This window comes from Myotis myotis, unplaced genomic scaffold (assembly GCF_014108235.1).
Source record: "Myotis myotis isolate mMyoMyo1 unplaced genomic scaffold, mMyoMyo1.p scaffold_m19_p_8, whole genome shotgun sequence".
NCBI lineage: Eukaryota > Metazoa > Chordata > Mammalia > Chiroptera > Vespertilionidae > Myotis > Myotis myotis.
The window spans coordinates 31137964-31152262 of record NW_023416390.1 but is presented as its reverse complement, the minus strand read 5'-3'; the positions used below and the strand labels follow the sequence as shown (position 1 = coordinate 31152262).

Below are 14299 nucleotides of genomic sequence, written 5' to 3'. Positions count from 1 at the left end.
GTGGGGAGTGGGGAGGGGAGTTGTTATTTAATGGGTATAGAGTTTTAGCTTAACAAGATAAAAAAAAGTTCTGGTGGAGAAAAACCAAGATGGCGGCATAGGTTAACGCCGGAGATTGCTGCCTCGAACAACCACTTCAAAAAACAACTAAAGATGGAACGGACATCATCCAGAACCACAGGAAGGCTGGCTGAGTGGAAATTCTACAACTAGGAGGAAAGAGAATATCATACCCAGACTCAGAGGAAGCGCAGTGCTGAAGTGAAATACTGAGGTGCGGAGTGCGCGCGGAGCGGACTGGCAGCAGAGGGTGCGATTGTTGTTTTCAATCGGGAGGGAGTTTCAGACTCTGAGCTCCAGATCCGGGCGAGTCTCTTGGGACCCAGACTCAAACAGGAGAAGCGGGACTGTCTGGCTTTGGTCGGAACTCAAAGGCAGCTTTCTCTCCAAGGTTTGCAGCGGTTGCTGGGGCTCTGTGAGGCAGAGCCCCTCGGGATGGAACTGAGAGCAGCCATAACTGCTTGCTCCACCCGCCCTGTAGATCCCCAGGGACCCACCCCGCCCAAGCCCTGCACAGAGCCATTTGCCGAATAGCCTCAGGCAAACGCTAGATTAGCACCGCCCTTGAGATCCAGCACAGAAGCTCTCCCACTGCAGACACAGTGGACTCTCATAGCCAGTTAGCCTGGAGGCCAAATCACCCCCGCTATTGCCGACAACAATCAAGGCTTAACTACAACAAGACTGCGCACAAAGACCACTAGGGGGTGCACCAAGAAAGCATAAAAAATGCGGAGACAAAGAAACAGGACAAAATTGTCCATGGAGGATATAGAGTTCAGAACCACACTTTTAAGGTCTCTCAAGAACTGTCTAGAAGCCGCCGATAAATGTAGTGAGATCCTCAAGAAATCTAATGAGACCCTCGATGTTGTGATAAAGAACCAACTAGAAATTAAGCATACACGGACTGAAATAAAGAATATTATACAGACTCCTAAGAGCAGACCAGAGGAGCGCAAGAATCAAGTCAAAGATTCGAAATGCGAAGAAGCAAAAAACACCCAACTGGAAAAGCAAAATGAAAAAAGAATCCGAAAATACGAAGATAGTGTAAGGAGCCTGTGGGACAGCTTCAAGCGTACCAACATCAGAATTATAGGGGTGCCAGAAGATGAGAGAGAGCAAGATATTGAAAACCTATTTGAAGAAATAATGACAGAAAACTTCCCCCACCTGGTGAAAGAAATAGACTTACAGATCCAGGAAGCGAAGAGAACCCCAAACAAAAGGAATCCAAAGAGGACCACACCAAGACACATCATAATTAAAATGCCAAGAGCAAACGACAAAGAGAGAATCTTAAAAGCAGCAAGAGAAAGAAACTCAGTTACCTACAAGGGAATACCCATGCGACTGTCAGCTGATTTCTCAACAGAAACTTTGCAGGCCAGAAGGGAGTGGCAAGAAATATTCAAAGTGATGAATACCAAGAACCTACAACCAAGATTACTTTATCCAGCAAAGCTATCATTCAGAACTGAAGGTCAGATAAAGAGCTTCACAGATAAGGAAAAGCTAAAGGAGTTCATCACCACCAAACCAGAATTATATGAAATGCTGAAAGGTATCCTTTAAGAAGAGGAAGAAGAAGAAAAAGGTAAAGATACTAATTATGAACAACAAACATGCATCTATCAACAAGTGAATCTAAGAATCAAGTGAATAAATAATCTGGTGATCATAATAGAATCAGGGACATAGAAAGGGAATGGACTGACTATTCTTGAGGGAGAAAGGGGTGTCGGAGATGCGGGAAGAGACTGGTTAAAAATCGTGCACCTATGGATGAGGACAGTGGGAGGGGAGTGAGGGCAGAGGGTGGGGCGGGAACTGGGAGGAGGGGAATTATGGGGGGAAAAAAGAGGAACAAATGTAATAATCTGAACAATAAAGATTTAATTAAAAAAAAAAAGTTCTGGTTCTAGTTGGTTTGGCTCAGTGGATAGAGCTTCAGCCTGCAGACTGAAGGGTCCTGGGTTCAATTCCGGTCAAGGGCACAAGCCAGGGTTGCGGGCTCAATCCCCAGTGGGAAGTGTGCAGGAGGCAGCTGATCAATGATACTCTCTCATCATTGATGTTTCTATCTCCCTCTCCCTTCCTCTGAAATCAATAAAAATATATAATAAATAAATAAATAAATAAATAAATAAATAAATAAAAAGATAAAAAAAGAAAACAACAGTTCTGGACAGCCCTGGCTGGGTTGCTCAGTTGGTTAGAGCACCATCCCAATTCACCAAGGTTGCAGGTTCAATCCCTGATCAGAGCACATACAAGAATCAATCAAGGAATGCATAAATAAGTGAAACAACAAATCTCTCTTTCCAATTCCTCTCTCTCTAAAATCAACCAATCAAATTTTTAAAAATCCTGGACATTTTTTTTTTAATTAAATCTTTATTGTTCAGATTATTACATTTGTTCCTCTTTTTTTACCCCCCATAGATCCCCTCCACCCTGTTCCCACCCCACCCTCTGCCCTTACCCCTCCCCACTGTCCTCATCCATAGGTGCACAATTTTTGTCCAGTCTCTTCCCGCATCTCCCACACCCCTTTCCCCCCCAAGAATAGTGAGTCCATTCCCTTTCTATGTCCCTGATTCTATTATAATCACCAGTTCATTCTGTTCATCAGATTATTCACTTGATTCTTAGATTCACTTGTTGACAGATGCATATTTGTTGTTCATAATTAGTATCTTTACCTTTTTCTTCTTCTTCCTCTTCTTAAAGGATACCTTTCAGCATTTCATATAATTCTGGTTTGGTGGTGATGAACTCCTTTAGCTTTTCCTTATCTGTGAAGCTCTTTATCTGACCTTCAGTTCTGAATGATAGCTTTGCTGGATAAAGTAATCTTGGTTGTAGGTTCTTGGTATTCATCACTTTGAATATTTCTTGCCACTCCCTTCTGGCCTGCAAAGTTTCTGTTGAGAAATCAGCTGACAGTCGCATGGGTATTCCCTTGTAGGTAACTGAGTTTCTTTCTCTTGCTGCTTTTAAGATTCTCTCTTTGTCTTTTACTCTTGGCATTTTAATTATGATGTGTCTTGGTGTGGTCCTCTTTGGATTCCTCTTGTTTGGGGTTCTCTGCGCTTCCTGGACTTGTAAGTCTATTTCTTTCACCAGGTGGGGGAAGTTTTCTGTCATTATTTCTTCAAATAGGTTTTCAATATCTTGCTCTCTCTCATCTTCTGGCACCCCTATAATTCTGATGTTGGTACGCTTGAAGCTGTCCCACAGGCTCCTTACACTATCTTCGTATTTTCGGATTCTTTTTTCATTTTGCTTTTCCAGTTGGGTGTTTTTTGCTTCTTCGCATTTCAAATCTTTGCCTTCATTCTTGCGCTCCTCTGGTCTGCTCTTAGGAGTCTGTATAATATTCTTTATTTCAGTCCGTGTATGCTTAATTTCTAGTTGGTTCTTTATCACAACATCGAGGGTCTCATTAGATTTCTTGTAGATGTCAATAACTTTATCGGTGGCTTCTAGACAGTTCTTGAGAGACTTTAAAAGTGTGGTTCTGAACTCAATATCCTCCATTGACAGTTTTGTCCTGTTTCTTGTCTCCGCATTTTTTATGCTTTCTTGGTGCACCCCCTAGTGGTCTTTGTGCGCAGTCTTGTTGTAGTTAAGCCTTGATTGTTGTAGTTAATACTAGGGGGATTTGACCTCCAGGCCAACTGGCTGTGAGAATCAGCTGTGTCTGCAGTGGGAAACAGTCCTGGACATTTTGATAGACAATTGGATAAAGATGTGTTCCATATATATAATGGAATACTACTCAGCCATAAGAAAAGATGAAATACTGCCATTCATGACAACATGGATGGTTCTTAAGAATATAGCATGCTAAGCGAAATAAGTCCAAAAAAAGTGAAGAACTGTGATTTCATATGCGGAATATAAAACTGAAAGCACAAATGAACAAATGAGACAAACAAAAACTTATAGGCACAGACAATAATATGGTGATTACCAGAGGGAAAAGGTTGTGGAGGTAGTAAAGGGAAAAGGGGGTCAAATATATGGTGATGGAAGATGGCTTGACCTTGGGTAGTGGGCACACAATGATGTATTATAGAATTGTACACTTGAAACCTATGTAATTTTATTAACCAATGTCACCCCAATAAATTTAAATATTTTTTCCAAATATATTTTTATTGATTTCAGAGAGGCAGGGTGAGGGAGAGAGAGAAACATCAATGAAGAGAGAGAATCATTGATCAGCTGCCTCCTGCAGGCCCCACACTGGGGATCGAGCCCACAACCTGTGTCCTGACTGGGAATGAACCGTGACTTGACCTCCTGGTTCATTGGTCGACGCTCAACCACTGAGCCATGCCGGCTGAGCTAAATAATTTTTATTTATTTATTTTATTTTAATTTATTTTGGGGGGGCTAAATAATTTTTTAAAAGTTCTGGAGATGGATGACAGTGATAGTTGTGTAATATTACAAATGTATTTCATACCATTGAACTGTACATTTAAAAACAATTAAATATGGCAAATTTTATGTATATTTTACCACAATAAAAATTTTTTGGAAAAAAGACAAAACTTGCCCTAGCTGGTTTGGCTCAGTGAATAGAGTGTCAGAATGCGGACCGAAAGGGCACATGCCCAGGTTGCGGGCTCAATCCCCAGTGGTGGGTGTGCAGGAGGCAGCCGATCAGTGATTCTCTCATCATTGATGTTTCTATCTCTCCCTCTCCTTTCCTCTCTGAAATCAATAAAAATATATATTTTTTAAAAAGACAAAACTAAATTCACCTACCATGGGATACAAAGCCCTATGTAATAGGGGCTCTCCTGTCTCCTCGATCTCTTTTCCATTTTGCTCCTCACTGCATGCCCAATACTTGTCTTCTTTCTGTGCTTTGAGTCTTTTAATATAGCTGTTTCCACTGCCTAGAATACTCCTTTCCAGATCTGACCACTCAGGTCCAAGCTTAAATGTTGCCACCTCAGAAAAGTCTGTCTTGACCCATCTTCCCCAAACCCCCAATCAACCCCTATCACTCTTTGTTTCCACTTATGTGATAATCTTACCCCCAAATGTTGTATCCTTCTTGGTGCATCATATCAGGAGGCATGTCATGTCCATCTGCCTCATTCCTGGGGATGTTAACTTTGATCATTTGGTTAAGATGATTTTCATCCGGTTTCTTCATTATAAAATTAGTCGTTTATCAGTATCTTATGGGGAGATACTTTGAGACTCTCTATCCTTTTCGTATAATTTTCCTCACTGATCTAATTGTAGCAACTATTGCTGATTCTTGCCTTAAACCCTTATTCCTGGGTATTTGCCAAACAGTAAATTTATTGGACTTCTACCATAAATAAGGCCTTTCCTTCAGGGAGAGACTCTGGCAAAGGCCAGAAACCAGGGGAATACAGAGGGGCCCCTTAAAGGCCTCTGGGCTCCAAAGGCTCCTCACCATGCTTGAGGGGCAGCCTTTTGAAGAGATACTTGCCCAGCTCAGCCTGGGGGCCGGCAGCCTGCAGAGGTGAGTCAAGAGGTCGCCCATCTTCTTGATTAGTTTCACCTGCTCATCCAGAAAGTGGTTCTCCAGGAAGTCACAGAGATGAAGGTCTGTGCCAGTAGAACCCAGGGCATGCAGCTCAAAAAGGGCCTGGTTCAGGTTCCTCTTTAAGGCCCTGTTCGCTTCTGTGGCATCCTGAATTTTGCCCGACTCATCTTGGGAAGGCTTCAGCACATTCTGGAAGAGAATGGGGCCACTGCACTGGTTTTGCATCTTTAAGGGATGCTCAGTGCCTTTGCACTTCTCCACCAGCTCCCGGATGAAGTGGCCAGGCCCTCGAGAGCTATGTTGTCGCTGTTGAAATAGAAGCCCAGAGAGAGGTAGGTATAGGAGGCCCACAGATACAGGTTGGCCCGGCGGTTGACAGCAGCCTCCACCTCCATGGAATAATTCTGACAAATTTGAGAGCCCATGCTGACCCCTGACCAGGGCACAGTGCCAGCAGCCTGCTGGCCACACCCCCAAGCTACATATAGGGTCCCATCTTCCCCCTGTAGGGTCCCCATCCTCTCCAGCTTCCCAGCAGAAGGTAAGCTGACGGAGACAAGCATGATCAGGAGCCCTGGGAGACTGAGCAAAGGCCCAACAAAGGGAAGAAGGTTCCAGCACATTTGTGGGAAATAGCAGTAATGGGGCTCCTGAGGCAGGACCAGCCCTGCCACCTGCACCATAATTTGGGGGACTAGTTCAAAATTAAAATGCAGGGCTCCTGTGCAACACTGTTATGGTTTCACACATAAGAAACCGTATGGTTTAAATCAATCCCAGGGCCCTTCCAAGTGTGAGTCACACGCCCACGAAGCGACGCCTTAGAGTTCAGGTTCTGAAGAAAGCACTGCGCTGAGCCTGGAGAGGCCCAGCAGCCTTCACCCAGCGCAGGCCCTGGGGCTGCACCGGAACTAGGAATCGCCTCAGCGCTGCCACCTGCTGGCCAACAAGGGCCACTGCACTTCTCTTGAGCAAGCAGTAAAACTGGCATAGTGATCGCCAAGTCGTCCAGCCTTTCCTTTCACTGAAGGGAAATCAGCACCCCATCCCTATCCCCTCCTTCCCAGAACAGGGTATTCTGTCTGAGGTCACCTCCGTGATGATGGCAGCACTTACTTGTCTGTTCTTTATAATCCCTCAAAGTAAAGATGGTACCCCCATATAGATGAGAAAATGAAATTAAGAATTTGAGCTTTCTGACCCAGTGAGACTTGACCTATGAACCAGGAGATCACAGCTGGATTCCCAGCCAGGGCACATGCCTGGGTTGCGGCTCAGTCCCCAGTAGGGGGCGTGCAAGAGATAGCTGACCAATGATTCTCTCTTGTCATTAATGTTTCTCTCTCCCTCTTCCTCTCTGAAATCAATAAAATTATATATTTTTTAAAAGAATTTGAGCTTTATTTTTTATTTTTATTGATTTCAGAGAAGAAGGGAGAGGAAGAGAGAGATAGAAACTTCAATGATGAGAGCTAACATTGATCAGCTGTCTCCTGCACGCCCCCTCCTGGGGATCCAGCCGCAATCCAGGCATGTGCTCTTGACCAGAATCAAACCCGGGACCCTTCAGTCCGCAGGCCAGTGCTCTATCCACTGAGCCAAACCAGCTGGGGCTGAGCTTCCTTTTTAAAACATTTTTATTGATTAATTTTTTTTTTTTTTAAGAGAGAGAGAAAGGGACAGGGAGAGACAGAAACATTGGCGAGAGCATAATCGATCGGCTGCCTTCTGCACTATTGGTGATCGAGCCCAAAATCTGGAATGGAACCAGTGACCTCTTGCTTCCTGGGTAGATGCTCAAACCCTGAGCCACGCTGGTGGATTGAGAATTTGAGTGTTTTGGCTATTGTGGTTATCTCCCATGACCCTTCTCTGCTGTCTAGCCACTCCCTTGATTATTCTTGGATACCCACTGTCCCAAGTACCAACCCACCTGAGCCTGGGGGCAGGGTGGTGGCTCAGGCCCACACTTGTCAGCACAGTCCCATTACCTGGCTTCAGGGTCGGCCTATAACCCAAGGGCAGTGGAGTAGACTTTCTTTTTAGCTGGGGTAGCTGGGAAGGATATTTCTAGCTCCCTCCCGACTCTAAGATATATAGACATGAGGTTTATCGCTTGAACTGCAACAAGATGCATTTTGCCACAATGATGAAAGCTGGTTTGAGCATGAAGCTGACATGGAGAAGTGGGGGAAGAAAGACACAAAGCAGAGTCCAGGAGGATATGTTTGAGCTGCTGGATCAAGGCAGTCCTGACGTGCTGAGTCAGGGTGCCAGCACTTTCAGTACTGGGAGCCAGCGAATCCCCTTGAGTATGAAAACAGTTTTGAGCAGCTGCAATGAAAGGTGTCTCATGCATAAGTCTTTCAAACCTCTATCCGGGTCTCTAGCTCCCTCTGCTGTGGATCGTCTTCCTTGACCTGGATCCAGAGTCTTCAAGTCCTTCTGTCTCCCTTGAGTCCTCAAGAGGGCACCAGCCCTCTCTCTAGGGCAGTGGTTCTCAACCTTCCTAATGCCACGACCCTTTAATACAGTTCCTCATGTTGTGGTGACCCCCAATTTCATTGTTAAAAATTGAACATAATTAAAGCTTAGTGATTAATCACAAAAACAATATGTAATTATATATGTGTTCTCCAATGGTCTTAGGCGACTCCTATGAAAGGGTCGTTCGACCCCCAAAAGGGTCGCGACCACAAGTTGAAAACCACTGCTCTAGGGCCTTTGTACAGCTGTTGTGCCTGCCCAGGACACTCTCCCCTCCCCTTATGGTCTCCACCTAAATGACATCTCCTCGATAAGGCTCTTCCTGACTCCAGGTTATTCCAGAAACATCTGCTGAGCTCCTGCTCTGCCAGGCAGCGGGCGAGGCCCAGCTCCCCATGGGGAGCTCTGGAGCTGCTGCTGACCTCATGGGAGGCAACAGGCATCAAATGGCCACACTCATGTCCTCAGATGAGAGAAACGAGACCTGGACTTGGAAGTGAGAGTGTACCTGGGTGAATCCAGAGATTTCAAAGAAAGCCATGAGGCTGGAAAGCAGAGGGGGTAGTTGGGACTAGATCTCACTGTCTTGGAGTGTGGCGATGCTGAGGAGGACTGGGATTCTGGATATATTGTGAAGGTCATCAATTGGCCTTCCAAATTTGCCAAGCTATCTCTGATTCAGCTTCCACTGCAGGCCTCCAAATAATGGTCATGGTTCATGTATTTCTCCTTGAACTTCATATATTTTTATATAAAATTTGTTATTGTGATATCATTCATATGCCATAATAGTCACCTTTTTCTTTTTTAATCCTTACCTGAGGATATTTTTCCACTGATTTTTTAGAAAGAGTGGAAGAGAGAGGGATAGACAGAGAGAAACATCAATGTGAGAGAAACACATCAATTGGTTGCCTTCTGCACAAACCCCCAACCAGGGCCTGGGCTGGGGAGGAGCCTGCAACCAAGGTACGTGCCCTTGATGGGAATCAAAACCGGAACCCTTTAGTTTGCAGGCCGAAGCTCTACCCACTGAGCCAAACTGGCTAGGGCCATTTTATTTATTTATTTATTTATTTATTTTTAGTCACCCTTTTAAAGTGTCAATGTAAAAAACGTCTGAAACTGTGGAAAAGTTTTATGAGTTTATTTGAACCAAACAGACGACATACTGGGGAGCAAGATCTCAAAGGCTCCAGAAAATAACAGTTTAGCAGCTTTTTGTATGCACTTGAAATTAAGGAGGGAAGCCGAAACCGGTTTGGCTCAGTGGATAGAGCGTCGTCCTGCGGACTGAAAGGTCCCAGGTTCGATTCCGGTCAAGGGCATGTACCTGGGTTGCGGGCACATCCCCAGTGGGAGATGTGCAGGAGGCAGCTGATCGATGTTTCTATCTCTCTATCTCTCCCTTCCTCTCTGTAAAAAATCAAAAAAATATATTTTTAAAAAAAAAGAAGAAATTAAGGAGGGAAAATAAGGGAGAGCACATGGAGGTGGGAAAGAAGGCAGGGACTGGATTATAGGATAGTTCATTATGTAATAATTATGTGCTGTTGAGGTGGTTATTTCAAAAATGTGTTAACCTAGATGCACAGAAACAATGGACAGGGCTTGTTTAAGGCCAAGATAAACCTTTACTAAAAAGTTGTAGGCCTGCCCTGGCCAGTGTGGCTCAGTTGGTTAAGTGTGGTGCCATCCACCCTGAGGTCCCTGGTTCAATTCCTGGTCAGGGCACATGCCCGGGTTGCAGGCTGGATCCCCAGTAGGGGGCATGCAGGAAGCAGTCCATCAATGATTTTCTCTCATCATTGAAGTTTCTATCTCTCCCTCTCCCTTCCCTCTCTCTAAAAATCAATAAAAACATATTTAAAAAACAAAGTTATAGCCGAAACCGGTTTGGCTCAGTGGATAGAGCGTCGGCCTGCGGACTGAAAGGTCCCAGGTTCAATTCCGGTCAAGGGCATGTACCTTGGTTGCGGGCACATCCCCAGTGGGGAGTGTGCAGGAGGCAGCTGGTCAATGTTTCTCTCTCATCGATGTTTCTAACTCTCTATTGCTCTCCTTTCCTCACTGTAAAAACTCAATAAAATATATTTTAAAAAAAAAATAAATAAAAATAAAAAACAAAGCTATAGATATGGGCTGTGACTACTCACCATGAGCTGCCCAGTTAGGAGTTTATGATCAGACCATCCTGTGAGGTTACTTTCCACAGAACCCTTTTTTCATCCACAAAAGTGTACAATTCAGCCTGACCGATGGTCAATGGTTGAGCATCAACCTATGAACCAGGAGGTCATGGTTCAATTCCCAGTCAATTATATATTTATATATTTTTTATTGATTTCAGAGAGAAATAGAAACATCAATGATGACAGAGAATCATTGATCAGCTTCCTCCTGCAGGCCCCCTACTGGGGATCGAGCTCGCAACCCGGGCATGTGCCCTTGACTGGAATCAAACCCGGGACCCTTCAGTCCGCAGGCCAATGCTCTATCTCAGAGGTTCTCAACCTGTGGGTCTCGACCCCTTTGGGGGTCGAACGACCCTTTCACAGGGGTCTCCTAAGACCATTGGAGAACACATATATAATTACATATTGTTTTTGTGATTAATCACTATGCTTTAATTATGTTCGATTTTTAACAATGAAATTGGGGGTCACCACAACATGAGGAACTGTATTAAAGGGTCCCGGCATTAGGAAGGTTGAGAACCACTGCTCTGTTCTCTGTTGAACCAAACCAGCTAGGGCATGTACACATTTTTATATGGACATAAGATTTCATTTCTCTTGGGTATATACATAGGAGTGGATTTGCGGGATTATACAGTAACTCTGTTTAAGCATTTAAGGAGCTGCCAGACTATTTTCCAAAGAAGCTGCACTGTTTTACATTTCTACTAGCACAGTATAGGGTTCCGATTTCTCCACATCCCCACCAACACTTCTTTTGTTTTGTTTGTTTTGTTAATCCTCACCCAAGGATATTTTTCCATTGATTTTTAAAGAGAGTGGAAGGGAGGGGGAGAGACAGAGAGGGAGAAACATGGATGGGAGAGACACATGGATTGGTTGTCTCCTGCACACACCTCCACTGGGGCCGGGGATGGAGCCTGCAACCGAAGTATGTGCCCTTGACTGGAATGGAACCCGGGACCCGTCAGTCTTGGGCTGACACTTTATCCACTGAGTCAAACTGGCTAGGGCTTTTTTTTTTTTTTTTTTAAAAATAATAGGCATCCTAACGGGTGTGAGGTATAAATGATCTTTTAAAATTTCAGGTTTCTGAATTTGCAAGGCTGAGGTCCAGACCCTCAGCTACTTTCAACCTCACCTTCTTTCAATCCTCTGCACAGGAGGGCAGATGGAGGACTGGACAGGAACAGAAGCGGAGGCCCAGGCGGGGAACAGTGGGGATTCAGGAAGGACAGTCCTCTGCTGGGAAGCCTGCTCCCACTCAGGCAAGGCGGCCATGGGCTGGGGTGAGGCTGGAGGACCTAGAGCAGGTGCCCTGTTCTCTGGAGTATCTGTGATGCCACACTGTCTGGAACACCCACCAGAGTTCCTGGGACCTCCCTGGCTTATCCTGACATTCCTCCAACCGCTCTAAGCCATCATTCATGGAATCAGCATTTACTGAGCACCAGTCATTTGCTGACACTGTGTAGAGGATGAATTCCACGTGACCTCATGAAGCATACGCACCCATAACCCATAACCGTTGATTTAAAAACCAGGTGTGTGCAGTGTGGTGGATTACGCTACAGGTGCCAGGGAGGCTGGTGTTGGGGAGGCTGGTTCAGAGTTGCTGCATTGATCCAGGCAGGAAATGAAGGCTTAAATGGAAGTAGTGGCCCGAGTAGTGGACGGATCCCAAAGACGTCCGAAGGCCAGGCCTTGGGAAGCCCCTGCTGTGGGAGTAGAGGGTGAGGTTGGGTCTAAGGTGACATCTGGCTCTTGGCACAGAGGGCTGGCTGCTGTGTCTCATTTAACGAGATATGAAAAATGGCCGTTCGGGTGGAAGAAGCTGTGACATTCAGTTTGTGACGTTCTGAATGTGAAGAGTTATAGAACACCAAAGGCAGCTTTCTGGATCCCAGGAGGCAAGTTGTTCCTGGAGAGGAACACCATTTGGGCACCATGGGGGGGGGGGGGCAGCTCTCCACTGGGAGGTGGAGTCACGGCTGCTGCCAGAGCAGGTGCCCCAAGCAGAGGGCAGGAGGTAGGGGTATATACAGAAGGAGTTGAGACCACAGAGTCAAGGGCATTATCCAAGGAGGGAACTTACAGGGTGGAGGAAGGGAAAGGAGGCAGGGGAAACGTTCCATGGAGGACACGGTCAAGGAAAAAGCCAGAGAGAGATGCAGAAAGAGAAGGTTCACTAGTGTCCTTTGGGCTAGCAACCAAGAGGGTGTTGGGGTCCTGAGAGGGACTGGCAGCAACTTTTCTCCTCTCCCTGCAGCTTGCTCTGGTGAAGGACAAGAGAAGGAAAGGAGGAGGAGGGTGAGGGTGAGGGTGAGGCAGAGAGAGGCTCCCTGTCCCCAGTGAAAGAACATTGTTTTAGAGCAGTGGTTCTCAACCTTCCTAATGCCGCGACCCTTTAATACAGTTCCTCATGTTGTGGTGACCCCCAACCATAAAATTATTTTCATTGCTACTTCATCACTGTAATTTTGCTGCTGTTATGAATCGTAATGTAAATATCTGATATGCAGGATGTATTTTCATTGTTATAAATTGAACGTAAAGCATAGTGATTAATCACAAAAACAATATGTAATTATCTATGTGTTTTCCGATGGTCTTAGGCGACCCCTGTGAAAGGGTCGTTCGACCCCCAAAGGGGTCGCGCCCCACAGGTTGAGAACCGCTGTTTTAGAGAGCCTCCAGCTTCCCGGGGCCTGGAGGGGACAGCTAAGGACCAGGGCTGTCTGCAACTCCCAGGTGGGAACACCCGGGAGGTCTGCTTTCTCCCCGTGAAGTGGAAAATGGGTAAATGCTGGGGGAGGGGGAGGGGGAGAAGCGAGGATCCCTGGAGAGAAGACAGGGAATAGATGCCGGGGAGATGGCAACCAGAGGCCAGATCCATTTGGAGCTCCTGGGAGGTTTTCCGAGCTGCTGCCGCCGAGCAGTACGGTTAGAAACACCCGCCTGCGCATCGCAGGCAGGACTCCTCTCCAGCCGGCCGGCCTCCTGGAGGGAGAGGGGGAGCTGACCAGGGCCTGGACTGGGAGGTGCAGCAGGGGAGTCAGGGTCGGTGACTCTGGCCCAGGACCCGCCCTCCTGCAGGCTCAGGGGTCCCTGGTCGCTGGCACAGTCGGGGAGCTGAGGGCTGAGTCCCGCGTCTCTGAGCTTCTCAGGCGCCTCTAGGAGGCCACGGCCAGGTCCTTTCACTCTGGCGCCCGAGGCCGGTTTCCTGATCCCTGGAAAGGGGTCGTCTGTGGGTGGCAGCAACTTCCTGCTTGTGTCTTAGGTCCCATTGGGCTTCTCAGCAATTCTATTAACCTTGGAACCAATTCCCTGCTTGAACTGTTTGTTTATTTTTAATCCTCACCTGGAGGTATTTTCCCCATTTCTTTTCAGAGATTGGAAGGGAGGGAGAGTGGGAGAGAAACATCAATGCAAGAGAGACACATGGATTGGTTGCCTCCCACACTAGCCCCGGCTGCCTTTATGCACAGCTCTCCGGAGGCAACGTTAGGCGCGTGGCCCGGGAAGGAATCACCTGCCACTCCGGCGTTGTGAACCCAGGTCTCGGGCTCGTCAAGGAAATATAGGCGAATTCCTTTCTCCATGGCAGCCGAGAGGCTAAGCATGGGGTGCGGGGCGGGGATATCGAAAAACTCTGCCCGAGTCGACAGGATCCCGATACACCGGGAGCAGGAGAGGGCCGGTACCCACGGCACGCCGAGATCGACACACGCGGCGCCAAAAAATGTCCGTCCCAAGGCGCAGGCTCCGCGGAGGGGCGCTTCGGTCACCGCGCGCCCACCATCCAATCAACGTCGGCCTTGCACAAAGCGACCCTCCCCCCAGGCCGCCGAAACGGAATCTCCACCCTCTCCTCCGGCGGCCATGGCTCGCCCACTCCTGCCCAGGCCCCGCCCCGCGACGTCCTCGATAGAGATTCGCAATTGGCTCGTGGGATGAGCGCAAACTCTGATTGGTTGAAGTGGAGTCACGAGGGCACAGTCGTCGCCTT

General features: G+C 46.8%; 1 pseudogene; it reads right to left on the bottom strand.

Annotated features, from left to right (window-relative positions):
• Positions 1-5480: 5480 nt before the first annotated feature.
• Positions 5481-6030, bottom strand: LOC118661316 (annotated as a pseudogene).
• Positions 6031-14299: the final 8269 nt, after the last annotated feature.